The following is a 17,457-nucleotide window of genomic DNA, read 5'->3' on the forward strand; positions in this document are numbered from 1 at the left end:
TTCCATTTATCTCAACATTATCCGCTCCCCGGCACGGGAGAACTGATGCAGATTGTAGTGCCTGTAAACCCAGGGAAATATAATGCTGCTTTAAGCAGCATTAACTTTTGCACTACAGCTCCCTTTCCTGTCCACCACAGCCTCATTGTTGGACGTAACCACAGCAGGAATCTTAAAGCAGACGGGTGGAATAAGGGGGCCCAGGACAACATGCAGAGGGATAGGTATGCAGAGTCCTTCACAGATCTTGGGGTTCTGAACTGTTACAAGGCCATGACTCCTTCCCTTCCTTGCCACCTTTAATCCTCCTTCCTGAGTGAGAAAATGTGTCATACTTGCTGCTGCATTGAACATGCTGATATTTTGTTGAAACTTTTTCCTTTTGGAGCATTTTTCTGTAGAAGGGAATGATGTGATTTGTGTGCTCAGCATACAGTATAAAGAATCACTTAGTGTAAAGAGCCATTGGCATCTCAAGCACCGTGTCATGTTAGAAAGTGGGAAATTGATTCCTTTAATGCTTAATTTTTGAAAAGTGCGGGAGGTTTAGATCGTACTCCCATTAAGTCCCTGGAGATCAAATGCAAATGTGACCAAAAGCCATTGCCACATTTTAGATCAGTGGTCCCCAAACTTTTCCTCTCACCCCCCACCCCTTCCAGTAATATAATGGGTCCACACTCCACCCCTCCCCCAAGCTGGGAGTGGAGCCGGGACCAGGAGCAGAGCCGCAGCTGGGAGTGTGGGCCGGGAGCCGAGAGTGGTGGCTGGCAGCTGAGCCATGGCTGGGAGCAGGGACGCAGCTAGGCCTGGGGGCTAAGCTGGGGACGCAGCCAGGGGCTGGGCTGGAGTGGAGCTGGGGGGCCGAGCGGGGCTGGGTGGTGCTATCTTCCCACCCTTTCAGGAGGGCTGACCTGGCCCACCTGGGTGTTCCTTTGCACCCCCATTAGGGAAGCGTGCCCCACAGTTTGGGGACCACTGTTTTCGATCTACATTGGCAAAGGCAAAAACATTCAGAGTTAGAGCTGCCACTACAGCCTTAACGCATTCCACTGTTGTTAGGTATGAGAGCACATGTGACACATAGAATCATACAGTGATCTCCAACTTCTGCAATTCCTGCAGCCATAATGGGGTGCAATGGTAGCCCTAGTTCGGAGTGCCCTTGTTGAATGTGGGGTTATAAGAATATTTCACATCAGGGAAAGAATTACTGCGCTAATATGATGTGACCCTCAGCTCTTATTCGTGTAGATGGTGCAGCTCACGGACCATCCTTACAAATATTTCCGGCACAAGATTTAACATCGCCTGGTCTATTCTTGCTGTTGGTCCAAGGATTGAACCTTTCTGTGATGATCTTCAGAGTCCACGTTTGAGGAACTTAAGGTACTGAATAAAACTTTGGGTTAATTTTAATAAGGGAAGAGGGAAGGCTTATTAACAAGCCAGTACATGCTTTTATGTTCTGCTCCTTTTCAGCTGATTGGACAGACCACCAAGGGACCTAGATAAGGGGCACCGTTATACATATCTAAATAAGAAGAGTGATTTTTTTATCAGTTATTTTATTTTACGCTATTACATTGAATTGTGATTTTGCCTGAAATAATGTTTTGTTATTCATCTGACTGTAGTCAGGACTGTGTTTTGCTAACATTAATGTACCTCATACATTATTTAGCTGTTAATTGCGAACAGGAATTATCAAACAAAGGCTGAGACAATTTACTCAATTGCTGTCTGTGCTCACCCACATTAATGATCAAAATACAATACACAAAATGCTGCATATATAAATGAGTACAACAGGAAGGATTAACTGTATAATTAATTAACTATGGTGAATTATCCTTGACCAAGAATGTTACTAAAACGTACGTGTAAGAGCAGGTAAACACTGAAGATGAACAGCATCCTGATTCTTTAATCTACGCCTGCTCTGCAACAGAGAAGCAGGGGGTTTACTTTTACTTTTTTCGAATGCCTCAAGATCTGAGCATGCTCTGTTGGAGCAGGATACAGAGCAGACTGCAGCTCTGTTCTGTGTCTGTTAAGGAAGTGAGCCCCACCTCAGCTAAAATGGGCAAAACATCCTTGGTAAACAGACCATTGGGCAGAGCTTTTCACAATTAGCAATTACTCCATAAACCCGAACTGGCCACTGCCCAACTTGAACTGAATCTTTATCCTCCCACACCATTTTGTTTAGAAACTATTTTTATTTTTAAACAATGATACTCAGTAGCAACACCCATCCTGAAGGGCATGGCCTGTTCTTACAGTAATCCCAACTTTTGCATAAATTAGCAATTACCATGCCATCCCTTCTAACTGAAGTGAAACAGGCCTGTAAATGATGAAAGTCAGAGACTAATATGTAATAGCCCGTACATTTTAATTAATGAAAGGGGAACAAATTGCTCTACAATGCTGTATTGTTAAGGTCTACCCCACGCAAAGCGTTCCTTCCAGTTGTTGTGACAATACATTCTTCATGATGCTGTTCTGGAAAGTGAATGAATTGGAAATTCATCAATCGGGACAGGCTGAAACCTCCAGAAATCCTTTCCATTCCCACATTGGACTCAAACTGAGTCCCAGAGACAAAAGGCGAGTGTTTTAGTGTGTTCAGTTTCTGAGAGCGGGATTGTGCCGTAATTTAGTTCTAGCAGCTGAACTCTTTTGTCTTCTGACTTCAAACTAAGCCTTGAATCCTGCTTCAATAAATGCTTAGAGCAGGTGACAAGGGTGGGGTGTGGGAGATTTGCTAAAAGCTCTTTTCAGCATTATGAGCCTGGGTTTACTTCCACACTGGCTCAGGCCCTGGTATAATTTAGAACTTGAGCGGGGCTAATCTAAACTCTACCAGTTGCCTTTGGCCCCCAGGGGCCAGTATGTTAACTGCCACATGACCTACACCGGGGAGAGTATAGCCAGTTCCATACCACTCAGGAACTCCTCCTCACTAGGACACTCATTAACTGCCTGTTTACACCATGTTTCTAGTCTCTTTGTGTTGCGGTAGTGGGGCCAAGGATCTGAGATATGTCCTATTAAAATGGAAAGCAGAATACGTATCAATAACACAAAACATTCTGAGCGATATCAAACAAATTTAAGGGTAAGGCTGTGTGAGTCAAGACTATGTGCATGAGGAAGACTGCTCACATAGGATTGAGCCCTAGCAAGGAACAAGGCTTTAAGAAGCAGACAGCAATACGAAACTATAAAAAGTATAAGTCAATTTTTTTCTGTAAGTGTTTGATAGTTATGTCTTTCGCACTCATTTTGGTTTTGTCATCAGATTGTTAAATCACATCTTGGAGTTTATCTGACACCAAAGGAACTAGTAGCAGAGCTTTGTGAGTGTGTGTGTGTGTGTGTGTAAAGCACGTGATCCCTACAAAGTTTTCTAAAAGTTTGCACTTTCAAGATGAAAATGATCAGTCTTTCATTCAGAGCAGTTGAATGTGCAAATAGATTTAAATAGTATCAAATTTTTCCTCGGGGAGAGAATAACAAGACAATTATAAAAAGAATATTTCACAAGACAGACTAGATCCAAAACTCACAGCAAAGTGCTGGAGGAAATAATGTGGGGAGCCATCTTTAGTTCTTGTGTAAATGTCCCAAAATGAAAAACTTCTGGTCTGATGTTAGAAAAATAATCCAAGAGTTATTTTAGGAATATAGCCTCCAAATTCCTACTTTTAAGGTGTAAATCAAGCAACTGTCTGAATTTACTGAAATAAAACAATACCAGTAGATAACTGTTCAGAATTATTGTGACTGTGGCCAACAAATGTATTTCATCACTATGGTTGCAAAAACAAACACCAACCAAAGAACTGTAGTTGACGAGAATAAAATAATTAAGGGAAATGGAACAATTTTACTGCCTGGGTTAGATTAACAACTGAATTATCTGAGGAAAGATGAACAAAGTGGGGTGAACTGGATACAAATACATCATTTGATCCCTAACCTCTCCAATTACACTATCATGTAGTTTAAGGATTTAGTTAAAAACTTGGACCTCACTTGGATCCTCCAGTCTGAAACCACCTCAGCCCCATATATGAGTGGTGGATGGGAGAGAGTCGGCTCCAAATCTCTGGCTCTGAGCTCAGCTCTACAGTTTGGGGTATAAATTAGATCCAAAATTGGAAGGGACTTATTTTCTGTGTCTGGTTCGGACGCAGCCCAAGATGACAAAAATTCTTGAGAACACCTGAGCACCTGAACCTTCTGCCATTCAAGTTTAATTACACCCCTAATTAACAAGTACTAAAATACTGTACTGTTAAGAAAAAGTGTAATTTTTCTATAAAACATAAATAAAAAGAAAAGGAGTACTTGTGGCACCTTAGAGACTAACCAATTTATTTGAGCATGAGCTTTCGTGAGCTACAGCTCACTTCATCGGATGCATACTGTGAGTTTTCACAGTATGCATCCGGTGAAGTGAGCTGTAGCTCACGAAAGCTCATGCTCAAATAAATTGGTTAGTCTCTAAGGTGCCACAAGTACTCCTTTTCTTTTTGCGAATACAGACTAACACGGCTGTTACTCTGAAACCTGTCATAAATAAGAGATTTCTTTTAATTATTGCAAACAGGGCTTTTAAAGAAAATAGATAAAGGTTAGAAATGAAAAAAAAATGGGAATAAAGAAAAGGGCTAAGAACAAGGAAAAAGAGAAGAAGTCAGATGAGGATGAGAAAACAAAAACCCCCCATAAATAACAATCTCAGTCCCCTGTCTTCTCTATTTGTATTTGTCTGTTTGGGGCCCAACTCAGCAAACCTTTGCTTGTGCAAGTTCTTGCTAACATGAGTAATTCCACTGAGGCAAAATCTCTACATGTCTATTCCAATCTCCTTCTCTTCAACCTTGACTGTGCAAAATGCTTCTGGTAAGATCATCTTCCTGGTTCATCACTCTGACTGCTTCAACAACTCTCTTTCCATTACTTCACCAGCTACCCACTCTCCACTGTATCAAATACAACCTTCCCTCCTTCTACCTTTCTGGCCGTTCATGACTTAGGGCCATTAGGGTGGATGGGACTATTAATCTGTCCTGAAGTAGGCTGCCACCTTTGCTCCATCAACCTTCCCAAGTTTTACCACCCACCAATCAGTTTCTCCTTTCATTGCCTTCTCCCAGGTCATACCTGTATGCATAAAGGAATTCTCCCCCGCTCCAAATATCCATAAAGTCACTACCTTACCCTCACTCCTAACCCTCTTTAAACGTTGCTTCTGCCACTATGCCTAGGAAACTTGACATCTGATCATAAATGCACTGTGACTACTGCTTTGCTGTGCAGTAAGCATTTTGCTGACACCTTGTCCTCCTGTCTCCACCCCATTTGTCCACCTGTTCCGTTTTGTTGTAAACCAAAATTTTAAGCTCCTTAGGGCAGCGACTGTCTTTGTGCTTCATGGCTGTATGGTGCCTAGCACAAGGGTGGGGGGTCTCCTTCCTTATTAGAGCCTCAAGGCACTACTACTGCTGTAATACAAATAAATTATACTGGTACACTCATATTTGCATAGGTACTGAAATATGAGGGTGATAGGTGCAGTATAAAACCTAAGCAAACAGAATAGGATAAGGACCAGTTGTGTGAGTAATCATTTTCAGGATTGCCTCCTGAGACTGTAAGATCTTTGTGGCAGGGATCTGTCTTCTCACATGTTTGAAAACTCCATGCACGTGTATGGAACTATATAAATTACAAATGCTAGTTATTGTTAATATCATGATACCCTCTTTGACTCTTATGCTTGGCAGAAATAATCAAATAGAAGCACTTCACATTTTCAAAGCAGGGTACAAACAATTATTCCTTTGGCAGGTAAATAAGTATCTGCATCCCCGTGGTACAGTCCGGGAACCTGAGACAGGCAGGTTAAATGATTTGCATAAAAGTAGCAGAGGAGGAAATAGAACTGAGAAGTTCCTGGCTTCCACTACCATGCTTATTGTTCTAGACTGCGCTTCTGCTAAAGAAAAACATGATCTTTACTCTCTAGACTTACACTGAAACTAAGTAATATAGCCGTATTTTAAAAGAGACTGTGGATTTAAGTAATACATTGATGCACTTCCAAATATTTTTGGCACCACTGTATTTAAAAGTAAAAGATAAAGTTCCATATTTATATTACAGTTTATGGATAGCCATAAACTTTACTGCAAATGTTTCCTCACTGAAAAAGAACTTAAGTTTTAATCAGAGTTGCATAAAATCTAACCCACCTCATCCAAATTATTTTGTACGTGAATGGTGCTGAAATATACCGAAACTAACAACTTTCAAATAGTTTCTCTAGTTTGACTATATATTTTATACGTTTTTAGAAAAGTAAATCATATAAAAGTATTTTCCCCCTAGTCAGCAATAAGAATGACATCATAGAGAGAGAATGTACACAGTGCAGAAAGTGTCCTGCTGGTTTGTATTAGCTTCCCTGGTCAGACACATCCTATGTAGCACTGGGTAAGATTTACCAGTTTGAAAATAGACAAGCAGAGAGTTCATTGTGGCAAGAAATTTCTTTGCAGCAATCTTAGGAACATCCTTGGAAGATGACTACGTGGTCATTCTTAGTCAGACTAGAACTGTGGTCAAATCTGTCTAACTATGATATACCCCATTAAAAGAAAACATGGTAGCTGATAATGCCAGGCACTATTATGAATGGTCTTTTACAACACAGACAGAGAGGTGAGAGCCTTCCTAAGACAGATGGGGAAATTCACCTAGTTGTGGTGGAAAAGACAGGCCCTTTGACAACAGGGGGAAAATATTTTATTGTATACCGGGAACCAGCCTACAAATGATATGCCATTTTCAGTCCTCTGTCACTGGAATGCTCTTCACAAGGTTTATTTCTATGGGACTCTGTTGTTCATTCTCTGGGACTACTGTTTCTTGTGTTAGTGATATAACATATCACACTAGAAGGTAAATCACACATTTCTTTCCTTTGCTGAAACAGAAATGGATTATTCATAAGGGTGAACTGAAAATCTCTGCAGAGAGAAGGGTCTGCACATATATGCACATAATTTCCAATAGTGTCAATAAGCTGTGTATGGGAATATTGAGTGTCTGTAGGAAGTATGAAAGGCAACTTCAGTATTCCTTCCCCCCTTGCTCTCCCTTCCTGAATACAGTACCTGTGCAATCCCTTCTGAAATATATGCAGAGTATTGTAGGGTGTTAAATAGGTTTTATTTTCATTTTGTGGACGGCCTAAAGCTGTTGGTTGACTGACTGGACACAGCCAAAAGAGGTCTCTGTTGGTATCCCTGTTGCTAAGATCTCTGTCCTTAAGCCCTACATTTCCTGCATAAATGATTGCAGCAAAGAGTCCTGTGGCACCTTATAGAATAACAGACGTATTGGAGCATAAGCTTTCGTGGGTGAATACCCACTTCTTCAGATGCATGTAGTGGAAATTTCCAGAGGCAGGTATAAATATGCAAGAAAAAATCAGGCTCAGGATAACGAGGTTAGTTCAGTCAGGGAGGATGAGGCCCCCTTCTAGCAGTTGAGGTGTGAACACCAAAGGAGGAGAAACTGCTTTTGTAGTTGGCGAGCCATTAACAGGCTTTGTTTGTTTAATCCTGAGCTGATGGTGTCAAATTTGCAAATGAACTGAAGCTCAGCAGTTTCTCTTTGAAGTTTGGTCCTGAAGTTTTTTTTGCTGCAGGATGGCGACCTTTAAATCTGCTGTTGTGTGTCCAGGGAGGTTGAAGTGTTCTCCTACCGAGTTTTGTATACTGCCATTCCTAATATCTGATATGTGTCCATTGATCCTTTTATGTAGGGACTGTCTAGTTTGGCCGATGTACATAGCAGAGAGGCATTGCTGGCACATGATGGCATATGTTACATTGGTGGACGTGCAGGTGAATGAACCAGTGATGGTGTGGCTGATCTGGTTAGGTCCTGTGATGGTGTCGCTGGTGTAGATATGTGGGCAGAGTTGGCATCAAGGTTTGTTGCATGGATTGGTTCCTGAGTTAGAGTTACTATGGTGCAGTGTGTTGTTGCTGGTGAGAATATGCATAAATGATTGTAGCCCTGGAAGGATAATCTTGTCCTGCATTTCTAACTACATAAGTAAAAGTTTGAACAACAGAGCATTTGTATGCTGGTGGGTGGTAGACAAAGCCTGCTCATACGCGTACATTGTTCAGACTTTTTAGAGCTCTATGACAACGTCTAGCCAATGACAACTGTGCAGATGTCTAAATAATGATGGCAGTAAGGTCCCACTAGTACTGATATAATTAAGGAGATGGGTTGAAAAGAGACGGAGGAGATAAAGGAGAGCAATGAGTAGAAAAAGCTTCTTATGACTGAACTGTGAATTTTCTAAAAGATCCCAACTCACTAGCATGAGGCATGCTGTGCTGATGGACTGGCCGTGATACACATACAACTGTTTTTGTCTGGCATACAGGTGTTTAACTTGGCATCTGCTAGCTAATCATCAAGCAGCCAAACATTTGGAGGGGCTCAACATGTTTAACAGAAAGTGGTCCTTGTCCTTCTCCATAACAAGCTCGGTACATGTGCTGGAGCTACTGTTTCACTTCCTCCCTACTCACCTCCTTGACTTCGACTCACTGTCCAAAAACCCGACCCTACTTGGTAACTAAGCAGCAGACTGTTAGTGAAGGATTTAGATAGAGAAGGAGTTTATAATCGCTTGAGATCTTTATTTTTGGGTCTGGCCTTTTACCAGTTCATTCAGTAGAAGTGGAGAGGGAGCAATGATAAGCTCTTGATGGTACCCAATATTCTGATTGTTCGTTGTTTTTTTCAGGAGCCGGTATTAGTATTTTGTTGTTCTTCAGAAAGTTCCTTTTGTTTTGAATACTCTGCCTGATTGGTAGAATGATGAGCAACAACTGAGGGAGTGTGTGTGTATGCCCCTTTGATTTGTTTGAGAAATCCAAAGAACAACCAGAACCTGTAAGATCGGGATAAAAGGTAGCCACTTATTTCCGTAGAAAGTGTTCATCTGTATGGTGTTAAAACTTTCACCAGAAGCTAGTAAGAGTGTTTTCCTGAGTATACGATTAATCAATGACAACTTATTTTGATGATCCTATACATGTAACTTGTATCCTATGGAGGTGCTTGGAGTTTGTGGAAACAAAAGGAACTAATATTCATCCCTCCTTGCTTGCTCATGCAGTTTAAACCATGAGCCAGAAGTACATTTCTTAATAAAACTCAATCCTGTTTCTAATTCTCCCCTGGAGTTTTAAATATTACTACTGTGAATGTAGCAGCCCATTTCCTCTTCAGTGATTTTCTTATGTAGTCTGCACGCTCTTTGGGGGAGACAATTTGCCTTGTCTATGGGTCTGATCTTGCATTCTCTGAGCATCCCAAACTCCCATTGATTTGGAAAGGACACGATGGGTCTGATTCTTGGCTGGGTTAGATCTGCTTGTGCTCCAGAGATACAAAACAGCCTGAGAGCTAGCACAGCCAGCCTCTGGAAGACCCCTCAGCATAGAGGAGATGGAAGGTGAGACTTCCCCAACAGGTAGACTATATAAGAAAAAATGTGTGTTGCTAGTTTGATGCTGAGATGTAGCTTGATCGTATGTGTGTGGTGATGCAGTAAAGTGAAATCTTTATGCTTTTTGTCCGGGCACTAGACTGTGGAAATGTCAATACTTAGACAAGAACAAAGAACAGTTCTTGATTGTGTTTTAGGATGTGTACTGACCTTGTGGAGTAGAGGCACTCTCATTCTAAGGAGGTGGTTGTCGTATTCCAACCTAGATCACTAATGTCCGGTATAAATAATGAGTGAAATACAAAATCGCTGTCTACCCAGAACAGAAGGTTGAACTGAGACCTGGTGTAAAAAGATGCAACTCCAGTAACTATTTATACCAGGCCTGAATCCAGCCTGGAGTGATTAGACAGTAGTTTACAATTCCCTTTTGCTTTATCTGAGTTTACAAATGCCAAAGAAGCTCATCCAGACCATAATTTTGTCATTAACAGACTTCTTCCTGTACCAATTTTGGTGGATAATCCAAACGTTCTGACTTGACCCGTCAAGGGCAATTGAATATTGCAAAAGAAATCAAATACCTTCCATGTATTGAGACAGATGAGTACGAGACATCCAAAACTTTTTCACTTAAATTCAGCTCATCTATCAGTAGCACAAATAATTTTAGATGTAAAATTGTGGATGCATCTTTGGCATGTAGCAGTATGAATTGCCATTGCAATAGGATGAAGGCTATTTTTAAAATAGTTTTAGATGAGTACCCAAAATGTGTTTATATAATTACTTTTACTTAACAACATGCTTTATTCATTTTTTTTGGTCTTGTTATTATAGATTTTTTTCCCACTGCCTTCTAGTACAGAAAACACAATGCTGTCGAGTACAGTCTGATAAGGCAATAGGCATAGCTTATATGATCAGATTTCTAAGGAGTGCTCCAAGAAATGCTATTATCATCAATGTTCTCTCAATACACTTCTAGGTAAATTAAATACTCGCCCACAATCACAGAATAACTATTTTTAAACAAAGCTGTCTAGCAACTCAAATATTACAGTGATAGGGGACTAATAAGTGCTTAGTTGTCCTACAGTATTATCTATTTATTTAAATTTAATGTGCTCTTTTTCCTTACATAATAAGAAACTGTAATAGTAAAACTTTTCTGTGTGCTTAATCCACAGGAGTGGTTTGGAAAGTATCTTGGGTCTATACAGTTCAGAAGAGCCATTACCCATAATGAAGTGCTGGTTGCAGGCACCCGTGTTCTGTAATAATCCCTCAACCAACAATAGGGGTTTAGTCCTAAGCAATCAGTGTGGAGACTCTGAGTTTACCAACTTCTGCTTTATTCAGGCTTTTCATCAGCATGGGGTTTATATCAGCAAGTGTCCAACCTCTATTTAGCCCCTTATTTTAAAAACAATTCTACAGAATTGTACAATAAAGGTGCCAAACTCTACAATTTACAGTAGTGTTACTGGACTGTTGTAAACGTTACTCTGGGATAGGGTAGTTTTGTGTGTATTGTTGTTTCTTTTAAATGGTATCTTCAGAAGGGAAGAGTGGCAGATAACAGCAGGGAATTGAATGTGTTTACATTTAGGATGGGCAAATTCATTTTGCCATTGCTTGAACATTGTGGCTTTGCATTCTCCTTAGGATAGACTGTGAAAGTGGGCAGTAGGGAGAAAAGAGGAAAAAATCAATGAAAAAGGGTGGAAAATGGAGCCAAGAAAGTGCAGAGTGGAAAACAAATCCAGTGAGGTCTGTATAAAGGAGAAAAGAGGGAGAATGAAAAACTTTAATGCAAAAAAATACATGCGCCAGCCTAGATTTTAGGGGGTGGCCTGTGCCCTTAATTGACATCACAGTTAATAGAAAAAATGTATTTCTAAAAAAAATCTAATAACTTTTTAAAAGAAATATAGATTTAAATTACGGAATAACCAGATTCTGAAGCTTCACTATTTTTATGAACTCAGAATGTAGTTCGAGACATTTGCAAAACTTTGACGTATAATTTTAACAATTTTGTATATCTTTGTTTCTATTGCAGTTATACCAACAGCTCCTGAAACACCTCGAAATCCCATAACCCTCAACCAAAGAATGTGCAATTTAATGGATAAAGCCATCTGCTTTAAGGTTAGAATGCTGGTAGGTTTGTGTTTTTATTCCAATGTCTCTGCATACCTGGTTTTTTCCATGTGATTTGGATGGCTACATTTTTACCATTTAATCTGTCAAGAAATATGATGACCTCTTTTGACCTATTAAGTAAACAGAACTGTAGCTTTAGCCTACTCAAATATGATGCATCTGACTAAAGCATTTCAACATCTTCATTTCCAATGTTGTGCTTTTAAAAAAGAAAGTATGTTCTTTTATGACATTTTGGACACAAACAGGGGCTTGCATGAGTAAGTAAATGTGTTTTGTTTGATCTCTGTAGCTGTTACATAACACATTTAATTAGAGCAACACTGTGACTGGCAGATGTGATGCTGCTATGTAATAATCTAAGAATACTGCTATAATAATTATATTAATACTGCATGTGACTTGGTCAGTGAGATTGTTACTGTTTAACTATATGGGTTTATTAGACATTCTTATATGAACATATTGATTTAGTGTAACAGTGGACCATTGGAAAAACAAATAGGAAAGCAACACAGTGGATCTAAATAAGTAACCTCGGAACAAACACTTGGAAGCAATTACAAGACAATGGCCCATAAACTCCAGCCTGAAGTTGCACAGCTGTTTTGTGAGCTAACAGAGCAACGAACAATCAGCAGTCAAAAAGTGACAGTTTCTGGGAAAAGGGATGTGACGAAAAAGACATAGTGGCCTATTTCGGAGTATGCAGACACTCTTGCCGTTTTTAAAGGAGACTTTCCCTGAAGCAGAGAGAGAACTGGTTTGTGAAACCAACAGGGTTAACTAGAAATTGAATAGGATTCTATAGAAATTACCTTATATTACATTGCAAAGGTTTTTAGAGTACCCTTTCTGTAGTCTCTTCTAACCCTTTATATAGAAAGGGTATAATTTTCATTGTTTTTTTAGTTCTTCAGGGTGGTTCAAAAAAGCAAGAGAATATAATCTCCTAATAAATTCTCTCAGACTTTTCCATAGGAGTTCAATGTCACTTCTGGGCCATTATTAACAAAGCACTTGCTTCCATTACCACTACCCATAACTCTCTCTGTTCTTTGTTCCTATCCACACTCTCCAGGTATATCATGTTTTTGCCCAAATTAGTGCATACATGGGTACATTTTCTGTAGCTCTTTCAAAGTTTGGCCCCTGGTTGTGCAATATTCATATTTCTCCAATTGTCAAAACAGAGGAACATGATAAAATATTTACTTTACTCCGACACTTGCCAAAAATGCCAAGCTTTAATAATTTTTGTTTTGTTATGATACATTCCATCAGAGGACCTTAACAGGCTTTACAAACACTAATGCATTACTAATCATAATGCACCTGTGAGCTGGTTAAGTATTATTATCCCCACTTTACAGATGAAAAATGGAGGTACCAAGAGATTAAAACCCACATCTTCAAAAATGAACATTAATTAACAAAGTTAGAGGCCACTTTTTTAAAGTTTGGGTGCAACTGACTTTGCCATTGTCACGCAGGAAGTCCAGTAAAGTTGGCAACTCAAGATAGTGATGTTATTTACAGAAAGCTCCTTCGTGTGATGTTGTTGCCAGTACATAGATGTCACTCGAATACACTGTATTATAAATCAGAGTGAAAGGCTAAGAAAAATATAGAAAGTACCCACCTTTAAAATTTCAACAATAACAAGCTGGGTGTGGCCACTCTAAAACTAACAGATGCTTAGGAGAAGGGAAGGGTGGGAAGGCTTTCTGCTTACCAGTTCCACAGTCTAGTTAGTAAAAAAAACATCTGACACCAGTGCGGCCTGAAAGACCCTGAGACTGGGTGGGGCTACAGCGATTACAATGAATAAAATGAATAAACTGTGTTGGTAGGGTTTGGAATATAGTTCTTGAACCAAACTTTTTTTTTATTCGTATAATTAACTTAATGTTTGAGTAATTGTGAATGAAAACTTAAGAATTGTTGCCTGCATTTTAAAAAAGTTTACGATCTTTAAACTTTTTTTTTTCCCCTCCCCCAAGGAGCCTGTGAGGCTGTTCCCTTAAAGCTGATCCTGAAAGCTGCTGCTTCATGCTTAATTTGCTGCGCTTCAATTGGACATTGTGACAGTTTTGGTGTTTATGAACAAGACTGCTATTTACAGAAAATACTGCCTCCCATTTGACAGCAGTTAGATACTGAGAGAAACTCACTGGAAAGTGGGTAGGTCAGAGATGGAAAAAGCAGATTTTGCACATGAAAAACTCCCTGGAAAAGAGTTTACAAAATGGTAATGACCTGAAATTTCTTTGAAGAGGGATTTTAAGGATCTAAACCATATGGCTTGACCTGAAATCAACTTTGTGGAAGTGAGAGACATCCTAATTCTGGAAAAATATAAAAAAACATCTCACATATAGATCCACCCACTCTTCCAGTAACCCACAAACCCTGAACTGTCTCTCCAACATATGAGGTCACCTGGAACAGGCACTTAGTTTGTTGAATTCTCCTTTTATTTGGGTTTGTTCATTTAGTTCTGATTCAAGATGAATTAGAGCATAAGGAAAAATTTTAGAACTACATAAAATTATGGCCAATGTTCTTTACTGTTCTAGAAGGTTCTGTTTAAAAGACTTCTTCTTCAATCTTATCTAGATTAGGAATTTGATTCTGAGAAAAGGGAGTATTTTCTGTGTGGAGTGTTTGTAGACTCACCGTTTAAAATATACATTGCTTTACATCAACTTTGAAGCTAGGAATTTATTTTAGTTAGCCTGCCGTGGAACAGAACAGCCACTTCTCAAAAACCCTACAAGCTGGTTGCAGCAAGCCCAATACCTAAGTGGGTTTTGTCTGAGGATGTTCAGCACATCCCATTTATTCAAAAGCTAACTCCATAAACGTATTGTTTCATTTTATTTTTCCTAACACGTTGTGGAGGGCTGGAGGGGTGTGATATCCTACCTCAGTGTAATCTCAAATCTTCATCCTATTGCAAGTTGAGCATTTAGGGGGTCTGATCCAAAGCCCATTGAAGCCTATTGAAAAATTCCCATTGGCTTCACTGGGCTTTGGAACAGTTTTGAACAATGCTCAGCTGGTGCTTCAGATATAAGGAAAAGATAAGGTTATAAAAGAGGAAGTTAATAACCACAGAGGTGACTATGATTCTCACTTTGCAACAGTAAGTACATCTGGAATAGAAAGCATTGTTAATACAAGGCTGCTACTGCTGTTGTAACTTGTGTATCTGGATTGGTACTACCAAGTAAATACCCTCCTACAAATAATATAGTCAGTGCTAGTTGTAAGCCTGGGAAAATTAGGGATATTGCTGAACGGTACAAGTAGGTCCACTCCCCCATCTGTCTTCTCCGTTAATCAAACCAGGAAAAGATCACGCCCTTTTGCAGAGAGAGCTAGAACTAACCACTTACAGAGAAATTAAACCTTGCAACCCTTTGTTCCTGTAGCTCCTGATCCAGAGAAAAAATATCCTCAGCCTGCTGTGGAGAAATGTAGCAAGTCTGACTGTTGGTAGGAGACTGAGAGAGTTGATCATATCTGACTGATTTCTACATTAGGATGCAGGGGTGAAAGTAACTTAAAGGATTTACCAGTATGCTGGAGTCCTGAGCAGGGGGGTAGGGCCTCGACCAGAAGGGGCGGGGCCTCAATCAGGAGAGGTGGGGCCTTCAGAGCCCCGGGCCCTTTAAATCTAAATTTTAAGGGCCTGGGGCTTCGGCTGCGGTGGTGGCAGCTGGGAGCACTAGACCCTTTAAATCACCAATGGAGCTACCAGCTGCGATGGCGGCTGGGAACTCAGGGTCTCAGGGGCCATTTAGAGGGCCTGGGGCTCCGGCCTCCGCTACTGCAGTGGAGCCCCAGGCCCTTTAAATCACCCACGGAGCTCTGGGGGCTCCTAGCTGCTGCCACTACCTCGGGGCTCGGATGCTGATTTAAAGGGCCCAGGCTCTGCTGCGGTAGCGGCGGCCGGGAGCCCCAGGCCCTTTTAGATCACTGCCAGAGCCCCGCTGCTGCTACCCCAGGGCTCCGGTAGTGTGGCTCGGGTGGCGATTTTTAAAGGGCCCAGGTCTCCAGCTGCTGCTGGGAGCCCCAGACCCTTTAAATTGCCGCCTGGGGAAGCCGGTCCGGTCTGGCGTACCGGCTCTTGCCGATACGCTGGACTGGCCTGGCTTACTTTCACCTCTGATGGTTTGCATCCAAGTAATGGAAAAGCACTTTTTGGGGGAGGAGGGGACAAAATGTAACAAAGACCCCGGGAGGCAAGGAGAAGAAACAGGCACAAGAAGAGGCAATGCCAATCAACTGAACTTTGTCCACACTTGCCCCCTTGCTTAGTTACACTTTTGAAAGTGAGGAAAAAGTTATCCGGGCAGTTGAACAAATAAGTTGCAACTAATAATTTACTAGACAAAGTTAGCTTCTTATTCTTTCCTGGAATAACTGAAAGATCACAATTCCCTGAATTTATTAACTAACCAATACATACCTTTTCAAATTTGACTCTGGAATTTGAGCTGTGATTGGTCAGATGAGTCACATAGAATTATATGTTATTTTATTAGACAAGTGAAGAAGGTTTCTGTAAATGTTTATGTATATGGAGTACTGTGTCCAATTTTGGGCCCCACGCTACAAGAAAGATGTGGAAAAATTGGAAAGAGTCCAGCAGAGGGCAACAAAAATTATTAGGGGGCTGGAGCACATTACTTATGAGGAGAGGCTGAGGGAACTGGGATTGTTTAGTCTGCAGAAGAGAAGAATGAGGAGGGATTTGATAGCTGCTTTCAACTACCTGAAGAGGGGTTCCAAAGAGGATGGACCTAGACTGTTTTCAGTGGTACCAGATGACAGAACAAAGAGTGGTCTCAAGTTGCAGTGTGGGAGGTTTAGGTTGGATGTTAGGAAAAACTTTTTCACTAGGAGGGTGTTGAAGCACTGGACTGGGTTACCTAGGGAGATGGTGGAATCTCCTTCCTTAGAGGTTTTCAAGGTCAGGCTTGACAAAGCCCTGGCTGGGATGATTTAGTTGGGGATTGGTCCTGCTTTGAGCAGGGGGTTGGACTAGATGACCTCCTGAGGTCCCTTCCAACCCTGATATTCTATGATTCTATTATATGACTTTGAAATTAATTTGCCCCAGATGTTTGTGCCAGTAAAATTTGATCACTTGAATGCTCTCAGAAAAATAATACAAATGGAGCAAGAGAATGGGTGAAATACATTAATTAAAATTCAAACTTATTAGTGGACAAGGAGTTGGAGCTGATTCAGAGAATCGTTGTTAAGGCACTGAACTGGGACTTGGGAAATTTGGCCTTAATTCTCTGTTCTGCCACAGACTTTCTGTGTGACCTTAGACAAGTCACCTAGCCTCTCTGTGCCTCAATTTCTTACCTCTAAAATAGCAATAATAATTTCTTTCTCTAGCGCTTTGTCTTGTTTGTTTAGAGCTTAAGCTCTAAAGAGTGACTTCTCTTATTATATGTTTATACAGTGCCTAGAACAATGTGACCCAACCTCTGATGGGGCCTCTCAGTGCTATCATAATGTAAATACCATAATATAGATTATAATGATTGTCCAGTCCTACTTTCCTTTGGTTTCCAGGCAAAGTACATAATATGTGTGTTTCAGGAAAACCCAATACTTTTTGGCCCATTCTCCCACCCCCAGTAATATAAAAATGCAGATCATATAATGCCCATTTGGAGACAGATGAGTTTGCAAAATACCCTTTC

General features: G+C 40.6%; 1 long non-coding RNA gene across 7 annotated transcripts in view; it reads left to right on the forward strand.

The window, feature by feature from the left end:
* LOC140895011 (uncharacterized) overlaps positions 1-17,457 on the forward strand; it is a 104,289-nt gene that overhangs the window by 31,332 nt on the left and 55,500 nt on the right. For 2 of the 7 annotated variants that reach the window (XR_012154028.2, XR_012154032.2), the window contains exons 3-5: positions 1,255-1,389; positions 11,625-11,725; positions 13,732-13,912. This is a non-coding gene — a long non-coding RNA (uncharacterized LOC140895011). Of the gene's footprint in view, positions 1-140; positions 225-1,254; positions 1,390-11,624; positions 11,726-13,731; positions 13,980-17,457 lie in introns of all 7 variants that reach the window. The other 5 variants (XR_012154029.2, XR_012154030.2, XR_012154033.2 and 2 more) reach the window with 4 other exon arrangements.

Source organism: Lepidochelys kempii, chromosome 10, assembly GCF_965140285.1.
Source record: "Lepidochelys kempii isolate rLepKem1 chromosome 10, rLepKem1.hap1, whole genome shotgun sequence".
In the NCBI taxonomy this organism is placed as follows: domain Eukaryota; kingdom Metazoa; phylum Chordata; order Testudines; family Cheloniidae; genus Lepidochelys; species Lepidochelys kempii.